This window comes from Otolemur garnettii, unplaced genomic scaffold, assembly GCF_000181295.1.
Source record: "Otolemur garnettii isolate 467f Iridium unplaced genomic scaffold, OtoGar3 scaffold00008, whole genome shotgun sequence".
NCBI classification, from domain to species: Eukaryota; Metazoa; Chordata; class Mammalia; order Primates; family Galagidae; genus Otolemur; species Otolemur garnettii.
The window spans coordinates 1,921,606-1,943,460 of NW_003852403.1; the positions used below are offsets into that span (position 1 = coordinate 1,921,606).

At 38.9% G+C, this 21,855-nt stretch overlaps 1 protein-coding gene across 3 annotated transcripts in view; it reads right to left on the bottom strand.

The window, feature by feature from the left end:
* The window catches only part of CCSER2 (coiled-coil serine rich protein 2), a 188,528-nt gene that overhangs the window by 95,580 nt on the left and 71,093 nt on the right, over window positions 1–21,855 (bottom strand). The window lies entirely within an intron of this gene.

Sequence of the window (21,855 nt, forward strand, 5' to 3'; positions counted from 1 at the left end):
CAGGCATACAATGTGAATTATATCTATCACCAAAGGCATTTATCATTTCTTTGTGTTAGAAACATTCCAATCTCATGCCCTTAATTATTTTAAAGTATACCCTACCTTATTATTGATTATGGTCACTTTGCTGTGCTATCTACATAGTCTTAATATAGAGAAAAAAAAGATGAACATATAAGAAGTTGGCAAAGGGAGTAATGACAATTCCAAGTATAAAATAAATGGTCAACAAATATGATACAGGAAAGAATGATAAAACCAATGTTGATTTATCACAAATTAGAACAATCTAGTACTCATGTATACTAACAATAGGAATAGATTCAATACACATGTTCTGGAGGCCAATTTATCAAAATTTTACTAAAGCTATTTTTTAAAAGGCAGTTTTTTCCCCTCCTAAGAATTTATCCCTTACAAACAGACAAATGAACAAAATGTATGTGTAAGTAGCATTTGCAATGCAATAGGGCATTGTTCACAATGGCAAAAAGTAGAAGCAGCCTAAATGCTCAACAGGAAAATGGTCAAACAGAAAGTATAGTACAGTCTGCAATGGAATACTCTGTTGTTCTTTAAAAGATAATAAAATATATACTTATAAACATGGAAAGGTGCTAAACAGACTAAATTTTTTCCTATCTTTTGCTTTCAAAAATAATGCTATAATAAACTCCTTAAATCAGAAACAAAATGAAATAAAAGGACCTAACTATGCCTCCAATTGATGGCATAACACTCAGAAATTACTTCAAGTGGAAGAAAAAAATGCTCAAACTGTTTTTGGTAATTATACTACGGGTCGGGCTGTGCCTGTGGCTCAGGGAGTAGGGTGCTGACCCCATATACTGAGGGTGGCAGGTTAAAACACCGCCCCAGCCAAACTGCAGCAAAAAATAGCCAGGCATCGTGGTGGATACCTGTAGTCCCAGCTACTGGGGAGGCTGAGGCAAGAGAATTGCCTAAGCCTAGGAGTTGGAGGTTGCTGTGAGCTGTAACACCACAGCACTCTACCAAGGGTGACAAAGTGAGACTTGGTCTCCAAAAAAAAAAAAAAAAATTATACTATGGGTGATAGTAATGGAAATATTACTTTTGAAATAATGTATATACACTCATATAAATATAAGTGAAATGTTGATGTTTGTTAAAAATGGATTCTCATTTTAGGAAAAAAGACATTGATATAGGAACAATGAATAATTCTATGTTTCTGAATTTGAGCGGGAAGTATCAACACAAACACAACATCTTAAAAGAAAAATACATTCCTCCCACTGAAAAGGACTGAGCATTGGCTGGGCGCCTGTGGCTCAAGTGGCTAATACACCTGAGCTGGTGGGTTTGAATCCAGCCTGGGCCCGCCAAACAACAATGATGGCTGCAACCAAAAAAACAGCCAGGCGTTGTGGCAGGCACCTGTAGTCCCAGCTACTTGGGACAGCTTGAGGCTCTGTCTCAAAAAAAAAGGACTTGGCATTAATGGGGGTGGAAACAGGTCTCCAAAACTGAATGTCTGAATTAGCTATCATATGAAAAAAACACTGTATAATATTTAGCATAAAAAAGCTAAAAGGCAACCAAAAATACAGATTAACTCTATTTTAGAATTATGAGGGTTCTTCTTGATTTTCTCTATTAGAGTACTTGTGTTTTCTCATTTTCTGCACCAGACATTATGATATATTTTTACAAGAAAAATTGTATCATCTATAAAAACATTTGGTTGTTCGTTTATGTACATCTGAGTATGTGTGAAACAAGATGATGTTGGGGCCTCAGGCCAGATTTGACAACTAAGGTCACAGCAGAGAACTGAAGGCAATATAACATGGTATTCTAGATTCAGAGCAGGGCTTGCTGAGAGGCACTGAATCAGAAAAAGGAACACTACCAATAACGTGCCAAACTTTCAATGACTAACTAAATTCTACATTTTATTTAATGTAGTTTTCTGTACCTTTTAATCCATAATGAAAAGTTTTTTAACAAATGCCTTAAAGAATGAAATGAAGTTATTCTTTTTTTTGAGACAGAGCCTCAAGCTGTCCCCCTGGGTAGAGTGCTTTGGCATCACAGCTCACAGCAACCTCCAACTCCTGGGCTCAAGCGATTCTCCTGCCTCAGCCTCCCAAGTAGCTGGGACCACAGGCGCCCACCACAACGCGCTCGTCCATTTTTTGGTTGCAGCCATCATTGTTGTTTGGCGGCCCGGGCTGGGAATTCGAACCCGCCACCTTAGGTGTATGTGGCTGGCGCCTTAGCCGCTTGAGCCACAGGCACCAAGCCGAAATGAAGTTATTCTAATGAATATAAATGTAGTGGACTAATTATATCACTTTGAGAAATTACTAAGAAAGGTCAGTAGAAGAAAAAAAGGGGACCACAAAGGGAGAGATGGAAAAAAATGTATCTACCAATAAATTATTACTTATGATGTTTCAGAAACCTATCTCTTCACACAGAAAGATGTTCTGTAAAGTCGGCAAGATGGAAGCAGATTACATACACATAATATGACTACATCTTTAATGCTGAAAAAGAATTTAAATACCTAGAAGATGACAAACCAAAGGATTGTCATAATCTTTTAATATGAGTCAGAGATAGTATATGAGCATCGGGCATCTGATCCATCTGGGGGTTAGGGGTTGATTCTGTCCCTCTATGTGACAACTATGAGACATACTCTCAATAATTTCACAAATATAAATAGCAATATATGCAAAGCACTATTCTAGGTACAGGATATACCCAGGTAAATAAGACTAAAGACTTTTAAGAAGTGATAAATTAAGATCTGCATTAGAGAAATACTATCCTGGCTGCAACATAGAGAATGAATTGAAGTGAAACAGGGAAACCAGTTTTGTGGCTATTACAGAATCCAAGGAAAAATAAGCAGTTCTGAGATATACCTAAGAGTTAGAATCTACAGATTCAAAGTTAACTGAGAAGTAAGTAAGGAGCCATAGAATGGACTCCTTAGTGCCTGGCTCAAGAAACAAATGCATGGTGCTTTGTTAATTGATATAAAGTATACAAAACGAAGGCCAAACTTAATACAGCTGGCAAAAATAAAATATAACAAATAAAACAAAGGTGGGAGCAAAAATAAAAATAGGAAGGCCAGGTTAAAGAATTAATATACAGTTTTAGAACCAAAAAATTTGATATGCCTGCTGCATCTTTTTATTTCCCCTCCTTTTTAGAGGCAGAGCCTTGCTGTTCTGCCTGGGGTTGGCCTTAAACTCCTGAAGTCAAGCAATCTTCCAACCTCATCCTCACAAGTAGCTTGGACCACAGGCAAGAAGCTGGGACCACAGGCTGGAACTACAAGTGCACACTATCATGCCTGGCTGTTTCCTGCATCTTTGAAAAGACATACCCCATAGCTAACTGAATATAGGGTCCAGAGCTGAACAAAGAGAGCTGAGGTATAAGAGTAATTACTAAATAAATGACAACTAGAAGATATAGAATCATGAGTTTGATAAGAGAGACACTGCAAAGGAAAGATGACTGGATTCTCATATCTGCTTCAGACAATTTATCCCCTTGTCATCTTTAAAGAAGGTCCATGTTTCTCCAATGTAAGATTTTGAGAAGAGTTACATCAGAGATACTACTAAGCCTTATAGTAAAGGTCCAGGCCAAAAAAAAAAAGAAGAAGGAAAAATTAATCTACTGTAATTTTTCTTGCATCAGCTTAAAAATCACAGGGTAGGAGCTGCCTTATTATAGGAAGAGAGGAAGCTTTGTAGTATGGAGATTGGTTAATGAGTTTCTGTTTGATGTCTACTGTGGGAGCCTCATGCTCTAACTGGCAGTCCTGCACTTGTTAGGAGCCAACATCCACATACACCTGTTCTAGTCAATAACCCTTCTAACACAATCATTAGCTGAGAGTATGACAATGAAAACCAAACCTATATATTCTCTGGCTTTCAAACATCTAGCATAACACTCAATGAAATTAAAATCCTGAGCACATAATAGCAGAATTAACCACAGAACTTCCTTGGACTGTGAGAATGCTTTTCTATTTAAGTAAACTGTTCAAACAGCAGGTCGGTGCTTCCGTCATAAGTTTCTCCTTCACTATAAATAAGAGAAAGCTTACAGGTTTTCGACAAATTAATGACACCACCAACAGTTTTTTGTTTTAATTATACTATAGAATTAATTTGGGGGAATGTAAAGTTTATAAATTTTAAAGCACACTCAGATTTGTATTAAGTACCAGCACAGTAACAATACAGAACTTTTTCGTCACCGCAAAAAGAGCCTCATGCTATTCAGTTATAGTTACACCCTCCTTCCACCCATAATCTCTGTCAAACACATCTGTTTTTTCCATCACTATGGTTTTGCCTTTCGAGAATGTCATATAAATGAAATTATACAGGAAACATTTTGAGTGATTTCTTTCACTCAGCATAAAGCTTCCAAGATTTATCCAAGTTAGGCTCAGGTGTAGTGGCTCATGCCTGTAATCCTAGCACACTGAGAGATCAAGGCAAGTAAACTGCTTGAGCTCAGGAGTTTAAAAACAGCCTGAGCTCAGAGCGAGACTCCATCTCTACTAAAAGTAGAAAAAACTAGTTGGGCACCTGTAGTCCCAGCTACTGGGGTAGCTGAAGCAAAAGGATCTTTTGAGCCCAAGAGTTTGAGGTTGCTTTCAGCTATGATGACATCACGGCACTCTACCCAGGGCAACAGAGTGAGACCCTGTTTCAAAAAAAAAAAAAAAAATCTAAATTGCTGAATATATCAATAATTGGTTTTTTGCTTCTGCTGATTAGTATTCCATTACATAGATGTACTATTTTGTGTATCCTTTTGCTCACTGAAGGACATTTTGCTTCTTTCCAGTTTTTACCTATTATATAAATGAAGGTCCTCTAAAAATTCATGTACAAGTTCTTATGTGAATATAAGCTTGCATTTCCTTAGGGTAAATGCCTAAGAGCAGGACTGCTTACTTCTTAAGAAACTGTTAGGTTCATTCTCCAGAGTTGCTATAATGTTCCAACCAGCAATGAATGAAACTTCTCCATACGTTGTTCCTTATCCTCACCAGCACTTAGCATTGCCAATTATCTTTATTTTAGCTATGAGTTATCTTTAATAGGTATGCACTGGTGTCTCAGAATAGCCTGAATTTGTTAATGATGTTAAACATATTTTCACAAGCTCATGCACCATTTTTATACGTGTTTTTTTGGTGAAATCTCTGTTCAATCCCCTTACACTTTTTTTAATTTGCATTTTCAGTTTACACGGTACTGATTTTTTAGAGCTCTTTATACATTCTAAAGCATTTTTACAAATACGTGATTTATAAATATTTTTTCACAGTTTGTAGTTTATGACTCTCCTTGACACTGTTTTTTGTTGAGTGAAAGTTTTTAGCTTGATGAAATCCAATTAATTTTTTAATGTTTTGACATAATCTCTAATAACTCTTCACCTAACTCATAGGTCATAACAATTTTCTTTTTTCTCTTTTTTTTTTTTTTAATTTTCTTGAGACAGAGCCTCAAGATATCCCCCTGGGTAGAGTGCCGTGGCATCACAACCACCTCCAACTCCTCAAGCTATTCTCCTGCCTCAGCCTCCCATGTAGCTGGGACCACAGGCTCCCACCACAACGCCCAGCTATTTTTTGGTTGCAGCCATCATTGTTTGGTGGGTCTGGGCTGGATTCGAACCCGCCACCTTAGGTGTACGTAGCTGGCACCTTAGCCACTTGAGCCACAGGTGCTGAGCCAACAATTTTCTTGGATATTTTTTCTTCTAAAAGTTTTACAGTTTTATACTTTGCGATACACCTAATACACCCAAGGTCTATTTTGACATAATCTTTGTGTAATATGAAATTTTAGTCAAGGTTCTTTTTGTTTGTTTTTTGACATATGAATGGTCAATGGTTCCAGCAGCAGTTGTGGAAACATTTCTCAACTGAACTACTTTAAATCAAAACGCTGTCTTTACACAGGTTCATTCCTTTTACGTAGTTATGTCCCCTTGATGTACCTGACTGTCCTCTGGCCAGTAATGCAGTATCCTGAACGCTGTAGCTTTAAAATGAGCTTTGTTCTGCTTTTTCAAAATTGTTGTTAACTATTCTAGTTTATTTGAGCAAAACTCCATCCAAATAAATAAATTTTAGAATCAGCTTGTCTATTATCTAGAAAATAAAAACCCTATTGGAATTTTAAGTGCTGTTGCATTAAATAGATAAATTGCTTCGAGACAGAATGATATCTTCACCACACTAAGTCTTCCAGGCATGAATACCACAACTCTAATTATGCAAGTCTTGTTTTTTTTTTTTTGTCTCTAGACACACAGATTTTTAATTAAAAAAAAAATAAGACCACCAAATATATACATGTATTCCTTTTTTCCCATTTACCTGCTTTATGTTTTTTTTTTTTTAATTTCAGATTAATATAAGGGTATGAACAATTAAGTTACAATTTGGGGGTTGTTAGGTAAGGTGCCTTTTGTAGTTGTGCCCCTCACCCAGGTGGTGTGCCATATGCCCTTACACGGTACCCATTAGCTGAGAGCACAGAAATCCCCCTCCTAGGTCTTATTTTATTTAGGTATTTTTTAATTTCTCTCATTAGCTCCTTATATTCTTCTCTATAACCGTATAGGCTTTGTTACATTTATACCTAAGTATTTTTGTAGATATAATTAATAACATTGTTTTATTAATTCCAGTTTATAACTAGTCATTGATAATACAGAGAAATAAGAAGTATTTCATGTGTTGATTTTGTACCTTGCAAGAATGCTAAACTCACTAGTTTATAGAAATTCTTATAGATTCCTTGGGATTTTCTATACAAACTATGCCATCTAAAGTAAAAATGCCTTTTACTTCATTTTCTTGCCTTACTACACTGGCTAATCTTCATGTACTATATTAAATAAGAGTGGTGAGGGTAGACATCTTTGCCTTCTTCCCAAATATAGAAGCAAAGCATTCAATCCTTCCTCATCAAGTATAATGATAGCTGTAGATTTTTGTAGATGTCCTTTTCCAAACAGAGAAAATTCTCTTCTGTTGATAGTTTATCTATGGTCATAAATGTATGTTGCATACTGCTAAATGCCTTTTACCACCTGTTGACAAAGTTTTCAGTAAAATTGTTAACACAATGGATTATACTGGTTTATTTTTAAATACTGAACTTGCCTTCCATTCCTAGAATAAGCCTCTTGGGAATGGTGTTCTGTTTTTATTTTTGTTTGTACACATTGCTGCTTTCAATCTGCTATGGTTCTGTTTAAGACTTTTATGTCTATGTTTACTTTCTCTATCAACTTAGCTGGTAGCTACTACCTGCCAGCATTCCCCAGAAGTCTAAGAAAAAAGTGCACCAGCAGGGGATTCACTGGCATGGGTCCTTAGGGCACCTCTATCAGGTATCAGATTATGGGCATGGCTTGAAAGACACAACCTCAAGGTTAAAGTTCAAAGTTTTTAGTGCCAGAAACTGGGAAGGATGCAGAGCATGCCTGTAGGCCATACACGCAGCACAGGAAGGGAAAAGAAAATCTGACAACTAGCAGCACAGATTGGGGACAGAATAGGGTATAGGTCCCTTTAAGTTTTTTAGCAAATGCTCAAATGATTGATCTGTTTAAAGAAAGCTGATAGAAGGTAGAGAACCCAGTCTGCTAGGCAGAAGAGATGTCTCAAGTTCCTACCACTGGCCACTGGCTTAAGTCATTTGGGTGTGGGGTAGAATCAGAAACTCATTGAGAGTGAATGAGCACTGCAGGCCCTCTGGCACTAGAAAGCTAAATCTGCATTGGAAATGGCTGCTGAGACAACGTAAAATTATAAGCATTAACCACAGCACTAGTGAGGGATATTAGTGTATAGTTTACTTTTCATATGATTTCTTTGTGTAATTTGGGTACAAGGTTAATGCTAGATTTGTACAGTAAGTTAGAGATATCTACCTCTTATATTTTCTGAATGAGACTGTATAAAATCAGTATTATTTCCTCATTAATTCTTTGGTAAAATTGCCCAGTGAAACTATGTGGACTAGGAAATAGTTTTTGATATTTTTCCCCCCACAGTCTAATTTCTTTGATGGTTATAGAACTATTCAAGCTATCTATTTCATCTTAAGGTTTAGTTGTGCTTCACGTAAGTTGTCAAATTTATGTGCTTAGAGTTGCTCACAGTTTTCTCTTTATGTTCTTTTCCATGTCTATGGAAGTCTATAGTGATATATCCTTCTCCTTCAATCCTTGAATTTGTGTTCACTTTACTTGACCTTTCCTAAGACCACATTTCTTTTCACCACTTTTTCTCAATTACTTTCAGGCATTTAATTCCATTGATCTCTTCTATTTTCCTTATTACTTCCTTCTTTCTGCTTAATTTGGAATTGACTTGCTTTTTTTCTTTTTAGTGTCTGAAGATATAAGCTTTGATTATTGATTTGAGACTATTCTTCTTTTCTTATATAAGTATGTAACACTATAGCTTTTACCCTACTAGTAAAAATGATAAATTACATATGTATATTTTACCTCAATAAAAAATAAGTTAAAAAATAAAATAAATTTCCCTCTAAGCACTGTGTTACATTCCACAAATTTTTACATTTTTAATTTTTGTTTGGTTCAAAATATTTCCTAATTTTCTCTTAGGAATCCCTCTTTGGCCTATAAACTATTTCAGATGTCTAAGAAAATGTGAAGGCTATGTTTAAAAAAAAATTATTTCAGATGTTAGAAATCTTCTCTTCTATCATTTCACTATTAGTTTCTACCTTGATTCCATTATGGTGGCACATACATATATACTTCTAATGACTTCACCTCTTCAGAGTGTGCTGATACTATCTTTTTAGGTAAATGTTATATGTGCTCTTACAAAGAAAAATATAAATTATGTTGCTCTTACATAGACTACTTTTATAAATATCAATTATGTTGATTATAGTATGGGTCAGTTTTGCTCTACTCCAGCTGATTGTTTAACACAATGAAATGGTCTATCAAGTGTACAAGTGGAGTGGATAGAAATCGATTACTAAAAAAAGGAATAATGTAGCAATCTCCAACTATAATTGTAGATTTAAAGATTTTCCTTTTAGTTCACTTGCTTTTGCTTTGTGTATCTGAACCTTTGTTTTTAGATGAATATACATATAAAACTACAATGTCTTCTTGGTGAACTAGCCTTCGTTAGTATGCAATTCCTTGTTAATTCCTGGCAATTTCTTTGCTCTAAACACTACTTTATCTAGTATTAATATACTCACACTCAAGTTGTCTTTTGATTAAGGTTTTCAAGGTGCTATATATCTTTTTTCATTTGTTTAATTTTAACCTACCTATATTATTATACTTGATCTATACCTTTTTCTTTTTATGATGAACTAAAAAAATAGATCAAAAGAAAATACTAGAACTAAAGAACACAGAGAAAAAGAGTGGAAAGAATGGAATAGACTTAAAGAACATACAGAACACAATAAAATGGTTTATCAAGTGTACAAGCAAAGTCCCAGTACTACAAGAGAAAGAAAGAGAAAGCAGAAGAGAAAAAGTAATATTTAGGAGATACTGACCTAGAATTTTCTAAAAATAAAGCAAGTATCTGTTTCATTCTGTATAACTTTTGCTATTTAAAACTTGCCCTGTAGGTGCCTAGAGTGGGAGAACATAAGAGTCAAGGGACTCTGGCCCTCTGTCAATTTTCATTTTGATTAAACTACTAGACCACTGCCCCAGATGATTACATGTCAAGTATCTTATTTCTCATCTTCCAGTTTTTCAAATTTCTCTAAACTGAGACAAATAGAGTGGAATGATTAATGGCCCTCTGATATGGTAGAACCAATATGGGCTCTCACTAGTATACACAGCCTGCAACTGTGTTGCATTAAGACCTTTCTTTCAAAGTTATCAGCATAGGGGCGGCACCTGTGGCTCAGTGAATAGGGCACTGACCCATGTACGAAGGGTGGCGGGTTCAAACCTGGCCCCAGCCAAACTGCAACAAAAAATAGCCGGGCATTGTGGTGGGCACCTGTAGTCCCAGCCACTAGGGAGGCTGAGACAAGAGAATTGCCTAAGCCCAGGAGTTGGAGGTTGCTGTGAGCTGTGTGACGCCATGGCACTCTAACGAGGGTGATAAAGTGAGACTCTATCTCTACAAAAAAAAAAAAAAAAGAAAGTCATGAGCACACTCATTCCATTTCTTAATAAATATCATCCCCCACTGGGATGAGTTCCTTGGCTCTTGTTTATAACTCTAATTTTTTTATAGAATCTCTAAGACCTATGAGAGAGTACGAGACAGAAACTTGGTAAGGTTTTCAGATCATTACCTGATTTTATAACAGTGTGTATGGTTACATGGGGTGGATGCCCATGCAAAATGAACCACCTTAATCACTGTATTTACAATGACCTAGTTAAGAAGTATTTTCAGTGGATGAATCCCCAAATACCATACAGCCAATCCTGATTTGTATTGTAAGCATACCGACACTTCATCTGAAGTGTTCCATTCAGCATTTATAGGAGAAAGACAGTCTCCCTTTCTCAGGTAAATAAACCCAGCCCACCCACTACTTAAGAAATAACCTGCTATGTGTCTGGATCACACACAGCCATTCATGATTGTTCAATAGTGAATCATGTATCATTTGGGTTCTGAATCAACCCAAACATTCTCTTCCACCACGTAGCATTCAAAACCAAAAATATGATCCTAAGTTACACACTCTCGCCATCCATTTTAGTCAGGGTTCTTCAGATTGCTGATGACGCAGAACAATAAAATGAGGCAACTTCTTTGCACTATACCTTCTGTTTTCAGTAGTTCTTGGTTTTGCCCTCCACTCAACTGGACTACCTTCCTGGTAACAAGAGGCCTGTTTATTATCCTAGAATAATTTTGCAATGGAGGATGGCTGCGACTAACTGAAATCTAAGTTTGGCCCAGCATCAAGATTATCCCCAGCACTCTTTATTACTTTCATTTTAGCTATTACAGGTAACAAAAACTAAGATAATGTATATTTAGTTTGTTTCTTATTATTTTGCATTTCCTAATATAACTAGTGAGCTATCTTCAAGTGTTAGGTCAGCTACCCTTTCTAAATTCCATCCTGTAACTTTTACCTTTAGTAACAGATCACAATGTAGCTGTAATTTCACACAAGTGACTAAAAAGCCAGCTAAGAATCAAAGGTTCCTTATGCCCCATCCTTTCATCCTTTTTATTCCCAAACTATATGTTTCAGTAAGTCATTGTTGATCTTGAAAACTGCAATTTTTCTAACACCAACTACAATGACTTCTTTTGCTAACTATTCAAAGTTAGGCAAAACTTCACAGGTTAATGACAGATAAGAACAACCTTACTTCAGACACCAACTATAGACTCAAAGTCCTGTGAGAGCCAAACTAGCTCCATTTTGTTGTTTACAGCACAAGCCCCATTCCTGCTGTTTACTGCATAAGTTCCATTCCTAGCCCTTCTGCCCCAACCTCTGCCAGTAAAACCTGCAGGGCCACTCCCTGCTGCCTCTCCCCTACCCCAGGTTGCACAGCCACTAAGCTGTAAACTGAGTCACCTTAGGCAAACAGCTGCTATAATAAATAATAAGTTTCTATTACCCTGAAATACAGGTAATCAGGCTGCACCAACTCTAGCCCCAGTTAAGGGACCTCCCACCCCTCACCTGTACCAATCCAAATTTACCTTTACTAGTGAAATCATCAGCTACCAATGCAAATCCTCCTTTACTTCCTCCTTTACTAATGAAATCACCAATCACCAATCAAAAGTATACTCGTACCGGATCCTACCCTTCTTGCTTTCTGTACCCCATAAAAACTTGCTCCACCCCGGGTTCGGGGCTCTTCCTCAGCTTGCATGCCGGGAGAGTCCAGACCCGGGTTTGAATAAAATCTCACCTCATGCCTTTTTACATCGGAGTGTGTCTCGGATTTGTCTGCCGGGGTCTTTTGGGAGAATTTCAGGCAAACAGTCCCAGGGCACCTGTACTTCTGACCAATTAACTACAAATTCAGAAGTTCCGGCTCAGCACCTGTGGCTCAAGTGGCTAAGGCACCAGCCACATACACCTAAGGTGGTGGGTTCAAATCCAACCCGGCCCACCAAACAACAATGATGGCTGCAACCAAAAAAAAAAAAAGCCAGGCACTGTGGCAGGCGCCTGTGGTCCCAGCTACTTGGGAGGCTAAGGCAGGAGACTCGGTTGAGCCCAGGAGTTGGGATTGCTGTGAGCTGTGATGCTACAGCACTCTACCCAGGGGGGATAGCTTGAGGTTCTGTCTCAGAAAAAAAAGAAGTTCCCACTACTCCCCCAGGTTTGATAATCTGTGAGAACGACAACAACCCAGAAAAGCATTACATTTATGATTACAGTTTAATTATCTCTATGTAAAAATATATAAATCATGACCAGCCACAAAAAGAGACACTAAGGGCAAGGTCTGGGATAGTCCCAAATAAAAAGCTTCCACATCCTCTCCCCATTGAGTCAGGACAGGTCACCTCTTTGGCAGATTCATGTATAATAATATACACTGCTAACAAGGGATGCTCACCCAGAATTTGATGTCCCAAGTTTTTATTAAGTTTCATTGCACAGGCATGGCTGGTTAAATTACTGTCCACACAACTAGATTAGATCCTCAGCACACTTTCCTCTGCTTCCTAGAATTCAGACTAATATCACAAGGATCAATGCTGCAATCTTCTAATCACAGGTTTAGTCTTTTAGACATAGCCCTCCCCCATTCTGAATCACCTAATTAGCATAAACTGTCAGGGCCCACCATGAACAAAGACATTTCTATTACTCAGGAAATTCCAAAGATGTAGAGACTCCCATATAGGAACTGAGGACAAAAGCCAGATGAATTCTTTATTATACAACACAAGGCTTACTATAACTCAAACAAGACAATAATTAAAACAGCATGTCACTGAAAAAAGAAAAGGCACATCAGAATAAAAGAGAGCTCAAAAACAGACCCACACAAGAATATTCAACTGATTTTAACAAAGAAGCATAGGCAATTCAATGCAGAAAGGAATCTTGTCAACACACAATACTATAATTCTAGGACAAAAATGTATGCAAAAAAATTAACCCCAAAACAGGCATTACATAAATAAGCAAATCAAAATGGGTCTCAGATCAAAATGTAGAATGCAATCCTATACAAAATTTCTTGAACTAAACATAGGAGAAAATCTTGACCTTGGCTTTGGTGATGAGTTTTAAAATATAATACCCAAAGCATAATCCATTAAAGACAAAACTGGTTAAGTAAGAATCTATTAAAATTTCTGCTCTGTGAAAGACACTTTTAAAAGAATGAAAAGACAAGGCACAGAGCGGAGGAAAATATTTGTAAATCATATATCTAATAAAAGACTTGTATCACAAATACACAACTGTTAAAACTCAACAATTAAAAAAGGAACTCAAAAAATGAACAGATCTAAACAGACACTTCATCAAAGAGATGCATATGACAAATAAGCATATGAAAAGATGCTCATCATCATTTCTCACTAAGAAACTGAAAATTTAAAACAATGAGATACCAGTTATACACCTATTAAAATGGCTAAAATGGGGCTGTGACTCAAAAGGGTAGGGCGCCTACCCCATATGCTGAAGGTGGCAGGTTCAAACCCAGCCCCGGGCAAAAAAAAAAAAAGAATGGCTAAAATCCAAAAGAGAGACAATACCTACTGTGAGGGAGGATGCAGATTATATGGAATTCTCATTTACTGCTAGAGAAATGTAAAATAGTAAAGCTATTTTGTAAATTAGTTTGGCAGTTTCTTTTAAAGGGCAAAATATAATCTCACCAAGTGATCAAGCAATCTCACTTCTTGATATTTACACAATGTGAAAACACAAAAAAATCTCCATGTGAATGCTTATGGCAGCTTTATTCATAATGGCCAAGCACTAGAAATAACCAGGATGTCCTTCAATAAACCAATGGAAAAACAAAATGTGGTACATCCATACAATATAGTTTTATTCAACAGTAAAAGGAAATGAGCTATCAAGCTGATACAGGATTCCACTACTTAGGGCTAGACAGAGAGTCTCCCATTCTCTAGGCCCAGGTTAGCTCAGAGGTCAGACCCCCATTTCCAGGCACAAGCAGATTGTCTTTTTCAGGACACACCCTCTAGGCTCTGATAAGATCATGAACAAAGTAGCCTGTGATGGTTTTTTGAGTGGTTCCACCTTGGGTAGGGGCACATGCCCTAACCCCTTCTCAGGGACAAAGACTGTAAAGAACATGATAACCTTACCCTAGTGGAGGAGGAGCTACATTCATTTGTTAATGCACTCACTAACTTTGAAAAGATGTTTTTCCAGGGAAGCACCTGTGGCTAGGTGAGTAGGGTACCCGCCCCATATACCAAGGGTGGTGGGTTCAAACCTAGTCCTGGCCAAACTGCAACAAAATAATTGCTGGATGTTGTGGCAGGCGCCTGTAGTCCTAGCTACTCAGGGGGCTGAGGTAAGAGAACTGCCTAAGCCCAAGGCTGGAGGTTGCTGTGACCTGTGATGCCACAGCACTCTACTGAGGGCAACAAAGTGAGACCCTGTCTCTAAAAAAACAAACAAACAAACAACAAAAAAAAAGGATGTTTTTCCATCTACCAACTGCTGGCCACATGTAATCCTCTAGACCTAATACCCCTAGATAAAAGAGCCCACATGGAGACTCCTGAGTGAGTTCTTCAGTTCTTTCCCCCTTCCAGAAGCTCTGGTGCTTTTCTGTATTCCTTTTTAACTTCTAATAAAAGTCCTATCTTACCACTGATCAGGGATGTCCATGGGTTCATTCTTCAAATCCCTGAGACTAAGGACCTACTAAAGAGCAAAATTCCAGTATCATATTTGGGGACTCGTCCAGAATTGAAGAGCTGTGGTAAACAATGGGACCCACTTACCTCTATCCTGCTTTTCTCTATAGCTACAATAATGGAGACTAATTATTTTGATGCCTGTCTGCAGGTAAATGTGCATAGTGTGACTGCTGACCTCCAGGTCACAGGTGAGAGGCTGTTGGGGAACGAACTTTCTAATTTCCCTGGGCTCCAAAAGAAAAGAGCGGAAGGGAATATTAGAAGGCTTGAGAGCCAAACAAATAGAAGTAGCTCCCAGAAGTCCCGGGGCACCTAGCAATAGTTCCTACCCCACGGCACAGGAGGGCCTTCGGAAAATCTGTGCTCTCCCAGCTCTAACTATCTTCTCTCCTCTTCCATGGTCCCTAACTTTTCCTATTTATCTCTATAGACCTTGTCTGCTTCTCTCTCTCCTCGTAGTTTACGTGCTTGGTTTGAACATTGGTAAAGGACTGCTTTATATACTATTTAAGTTTGTACGGGCTCGTTCTAGTATTTTTCAGATATTATAAGTGTACTTCGGATGTTGTGTGTCATAAGGTCATTTTTACTGCCTTTCATTGCATAGTTAAATTCAATTGGCTCTCTGTATATTTGAGAAAAGGCTGAATTATGTCAACAGTTAGAGGTCAAGAAGCTGGCTCCAAACAAAAAGCAAAATAACTCCTCTATATGGCTTTTCTAGATGACCAGGAGCCCACAACCGGAAGCCTAGGGGCAACTTCCCAAGGCAAGACTGGCCCTAAACCCTAAGCTACGGTCCAGTCTCTTGAAAATGAAGAAAGGCAGGAAAAAATGACCGTAGCTATTTGATTATTTTTCCTGGTCTACTGGCGCAAATGGAAGAGTTCAAAGCCATTCTGGATTTCTCTAAGACTTCACCTAGTTGTAGCTGGTTATAATGCAAATTTTAAAGTGTCTCTCAAACCTGAGTTTAATTATTGTTGCCTTTCCAACTTTTTGGGAAAGAAAAGCACAGCATTTTCTGTGCTTTGAAAAGCACAGCATTTAAGACCTGCTCGTAATAAAAAGCCTATTTTCCTTTGTTACTGGGAATTTAAAAGCTTGTAGAAATAATGAAAGGTTAAATGTACAAACACTGCACAGCTGTTTTCTCCAGGGCAGAGCTCATCCCCACTTTGCTTGATACTCTGGAGCAGGTGCAGAAAGAGGCAGAACTTGCATCAGGTGGGACCAGGCTCCCTGATACCTGATTTCTCAGGCTGTGCTGCCGGCAAGTAATAAGCACAGGAGAGCCAGTGGGTACTGAGCGCTACACTGGTAAGAGTGGCTAATTCCAGACAAGCGCAGGTGCTGAGGAGGCCACTCTCCTCAGGTACTCTTCCCCAAGCATTGCAAGGACGCTTCCTTTTGTTTGGCCGGAAGGCTTCTTGTGTTGGTCAGAGGACGCTTTGACAACCCAGGAATACAGAGTGGGATTGATTAATACACTGGACGTTTGTTCTTTCCCACAGATAAGTAACATATTCTCTCGCCAAGAGAACACCCTGCCGAGCTGTATTCAGAAGCACTGGGACATGTTTGATCCCCAGATGCTGAAAAAAGCATGTATGATTTTCTTCTGCACCCAGGCCTGGCCTCAGTATCAACTCTCCACTGATGAACAATGGCCCCCAGCGGGTACTTAACTGATACCATTTTTCAGTTAGATACTTTCTGTAAACAAGAAGAAAAGTGGTCTCAAGTGCCATATGTGCAAGCTTTCTTTATCCTCAGGGACAACCCCCAACTGTGTAAGACCTGTCAGATAGATTCAGCTCTCCTGGCTGTAGTAACTTCCCCAAATGGTCAGAGATTCCCGAGAGAGACACTGTCACCACTTAATTCAAACCCATCATCTACTTCTTCCACACCTTCCTCCGTGTGTTCAGAAAAACCCAAGAGGAAGACTGTCCCAAGAGTTTTTTCTGGTCCTCCTGAGACCCCCAGAAGGCAATCATATCCTTCTTTGTGTCCCTTAGTGGAGACTATGGGTGGTGAAAGGGGAAGTGCACGAGTATACACTCCATTTTCTCTGGCAGATTTGAAACAAATTAAGGGTGATTTAGGACAATTTGCTGATGACCCTGACAAGTACACAGATGTTCCCAAGGGGTTATGACAAAGCTCTGACCTCTCTTGGAAAGATGTAATGCTACTACTAGATCAAACTTTAACTTTTAATGAGAAAAATGAAGTCTTGAAGGAAACTAGAAAGTGGGGTGATTTGTGGTTCATGTCTAATACTGATGGCAGCATGTCTCCTGAGGAAAGGAACAGATGTCCCACAGGAAGACAGGCAGTTCCCTTTAAGGATCCCAAATGGGACCCTGAGAAACAAGGTGACTGGTGGCATAAACATTTTCTAACATGTATCCTGGAAGGTTTACACTGATCCAAGAAAAAAACCTATGACCTATTCTAAGTTGTCTACCATTTACCAGGAACAAAATGAGAGTCCCTCAGCCTTTCTTGAGCAGCTTAGGGAGGCAATGAAAAAACAAACTCAGTTGACACCCAATTCCTTAGAGAGCCAAATTATTTTAAAAGATAAATTTATCACTCAGGTGGCCCCAGACATTTGAAGAAAACTCCAGAAATTGGCTCTAGGCCCAGATCATTACCTGGAGAATCTTCTTAAAGTGGCCACTGTGGTCTTTTATAATAGAGATCAAGAGAAAGAGAAGAAAAAAGAGAGAAGGGATAAAAAAAGACTGACAGCTCTAGTAAGGGCACACCAACAAACAGGCACCATTCAGAGACAGAGGGAAGCCAGAGAAGCTAAGAAGAAGTGCTTCCAATGTGGTCAGACTGGCCACTTCAGGAAAGACTGCTTTTGGCAGAACCGCCTATTGGGCAAGCCACTGGGCCCCTGTCCAGAGTGTAAGGGTGACCCCTGGAGGGTAGTCTGCCCCCAAAGGCGAAGGCCTCCTAGGACAGTGATCTCATCAGCACCCAAACTGGAGTGAGGGTGCCCGGAGCAGATTCTCATGGCTCTAGCTTGTGTCATCACCTCTCAAGAGCCCCAGGTTTGCCTCATAGTGGAGGGCCATGAGACAGAATTTCTTCTAGACACAGAGCAAGCTTCTCTGTACTCCTCTCTAACCCTGGTCTTTTATCTGTAACTATATAGGGAGTGTCTGGAAAGCAGATTACCAAAGTTTTCTCTCAGCCTGCAATTAGGGTAACTGGCTGTTCTCTCACACCTTCCTAATCATGTCTGAAAGTCCTGCTCCCCTTTTGAGAAGGGACATACTAACTAAAGCGGGAACAACCATTTATATGAATAGGACAGGAACCTACACTATGCCTTCCCTTATTAGAGACAAAGATTAACCCAGAAGTGTGGGCTACCAAGGGACAGATGGGAAGAGCAAAATATGCTCAACCAGTCCAAATTAAGTTAAAAAATCCCACCATTTATCCCAATCAAAAGCAATATCCTCTAAAAGTAGATACTAAGAAGGGACTACTGCCCACAATACAGAATCTAAAGCAACAAAAATTACTGAGACCTTGTGATAGCCCGTGTAACATCCCTATTTTACGAATACCAAAGCCAAATAGAACTTGGAGACTAGTCCAAGACCTCCACATTATAAATGAAGCAGTAATTCCTCTCCATCCTTCCCAATTCGTATACGTTATTATCTCAAATCCCTTAAACAGCTGCCTGTTTCACAGTCCTAGACTTAAAAATGCCTTCTTTTGCATTCCTCTTCATGAAAACTCCTAGTACCTTTTTGCTTTTGAAGACTCCTCTGACTCTAACATCCAGCTCACATGGACCGTGTTACCCTAGAGATTTAGGGACAGCCCTCACTTATTCAGACAAGCCCTAGCCAAAGACTTGAGATGTTTTTCATATCCTACAACGACTCTTAGGAGCGTCAGATGCAGAGGAATGCCACAAAGTCACCCAAGCTCTATTAAACTTTCTAGCTGGTTGTGGGTACAAAGTTTCCAAGGCTAAAGCCCAATTATGTGTGCCTAAAGTACACTATTTAGGTCTCCAGCTTTCACAGGGGGAGAGAGCCCTGGGCAAAGAAAAAATAGAACCAATATTGGCTCACCCTAAACCTCAAACTCTCAGACAACTTTGAGGCTTCTTAGGAATTACTGGCTTTTGCAGACCCTGGATTCCAGGGTACAGTGAAATAGACCACTCTATTCTTTAATTAAATATGCTCAAAAAGAAGACCTAGTCACTCTAGAATGGGAACCAGAAGCAACTAAGGTGTTCCCACCAGTTAAAAACTGCTCTTTTGCAGGCCCCTGCTTTGAGTCTTCCCACTGGACAACAGTTTAATCTGTATATTACAGAATGAACTGGAATTGCCCTAGGAGTTTTAACCCAACACCGGGGTCCAGTTTTACAAGCAGTAGCATATCCTAGTAAAGAAATTGACACTGCGGACAAGGGATGGCCACACTGTCTACAGGTTGTAGCAACTGTAGCCCTCTTAACCCCTGAAGCAACCAAGCTAACTTTAGGAAAGGATCTAATTATTTACACTTCTCATGACCTTACTGGACTTTTAAATTCAAGAAGCAATCTTTGGCTATCAGATAACCGCCTTCTTAAATATCAAACCTTATTACTAGAAAGACCAGTGCTGCAATCACGCACCTGTGCTGCTTTGAATCCTTCCACTTTCCTCCCTGAATGCAAAGAGGAAACAGAGCATGACTGCCAACAAATTATGGCAGACCTATGCAGCTAGAGAGAACTTACAAGAAACCCCCCCTACCTAATCCTGACATGGTTTATATACAGATGGAAGTTCTTTCATAGAACAAGGAACTCACAAAGCAGTTACTCAGTATGCTGTAATGGAAAGTGGGTCTCTCCCTCCAGGAACTAGTGCACAATTAACTGAGTTAATAGCCTTAACCCTTGCTTTAGAAAATTGGGAAAAACAAACGACTCAATATATACACTGACTCAAAATAGGCCTTCCTCATTTTACATGCCCATGCTGCTATTTGGAAGGAAAGACAATATCTAACTTCCAATGGCTCTCCCATAAAATATTATTATGAAATAGACAGATTGTTACAAGCCATTCATGCTCCCCAAGAAGTGGCAGTTATTCATTGTAAGAGACACCAAAAGACCTTAGATGAAATTTCTGAGGCTAAAATAGCAGCACCCCTTGTGGCACCCCTTATTTGGGAGGAATCACTTAAGAATCATGCACCTCAATATACCCAAAAGGAGAAGGAAGGGCTTTATCCAGAGACTATTCACTACATCCATCAGGCTGGCTACAAAATAGTCTTTTACTATTACCTGCTGCAAGCCAAGGGCAAATACACCAGTCTTTTCATTTTAGCACTGAGAGTACCTATCAAATGGCTAAAGCTCTCTTTAACGGAAAAAGCTTATTTAAAACCATAAAACAAATAACAAGGACTTGTGAGGTACGTCAGAAAAACAACCCTTTTACTCACCATCTACCTCCTCCAGGTATACAGAAACAAGGCAAATATCCAAGTGAAGATTGGCAAATGGATTTCACTCACCTCCCTAAAGTACATGGTATACAATATTTACTGTATTTATAAATACTTTTACTAATTGGACTAAAGCATTCCACTGTAGGACAGAAAAAGCCCAGGAAGTTGTTAAGGCTTTAGTACATGAGATTATCCCCAGGCTTGGACTTCCCTGGAGTTTGCAAAATGATAATGGGCTGGTCTTCAAAGTGGCTGTTACACAGGGAATATCTAAAGCCCTAGGCATAAAATATCACCTGCACTGCTCTTGGAGGCCCCAATCCTCTGGGAAAGTAGAAAAAATAAATGATAAAATCAAAGGACAGTTACAAAAGCTAACTCAAGAGACTCAACTCCCTTGGACTAAGTTACTATCCATTGTCCTCCTTAAAATAAGAAATTTACCTCAGAAACTCGGTTGTAGCCCATTTGAACTGTTATATGGAAGACACTTTTTAACTAATGATTTATTATTAGATCAAGAAACTACCAAATTAGTTAAACATATTACTTCTTTAGCTAAATTTCAATAAATCCTTAAAAACCTCCCAACTACATTTTCACATTCAACGCTAAAGGAGCTTTTCTCTCCTGGAGATCTAGTCATGATCAAAACTCTTCCCTCTAATTCACCTTCCCTAACCCCAATTTGGGAAGGTCCCTTTTCTGTTATCTTGTCTTCTTCTACAGCTATTAAAGTTATGGGAATAAATTTCTGGATACAACATTCACAAGTAAAATCCTGGAACCCACCACCTTCTACAGAAGCAGACCCTGAAGAAAATCAACTACAGTCCACCTACAGTTGTGAACCTAAAAAAATTTGAAATTATTATTTAGAAGCCAGGAAGAAAAGTGTTAATACAATTTTGTCTCAAAATCAACCCCCTCCTCTCACTATTCTAACCTTGCCTTTTAATATACTAATCAGATTTATTTCTTTCAGAGATAATATCATCAAACCACAAACAGTGAAAAGGGTTCCAGCCCAGACCTGACTCTATTGTGGACCCCTGGATCACCGCTCATCTGAAGAGACCCTAACTGTCCCCTTCTATTGATACAGGGTTCCCTCATTCCAGCCTGGACAAGAGACCCCAATTTTCTGAGCCTAAGCAATTTTATGAAAAGAATACACTAACATTTTACCCCAAGCTAGAAGAATCAACTTAAATTTCCATTTACAGCGAAACCTGGATCAACCTCCTCTGAGGAACATCTTAACTGCTTCCCCATATTACTGTCCATCTTTAGCAGGAAGCAGTTTGGAGCAGTTGGTGCCTCTTTTCCCCAACAGCAGTTAAGAGCTTCTATTCAGAAAAGAAGGATTTGGCTTGGCGCCTGTGGCTCAAGTGGCTAAGGGGCCAGCCACATACACCTAA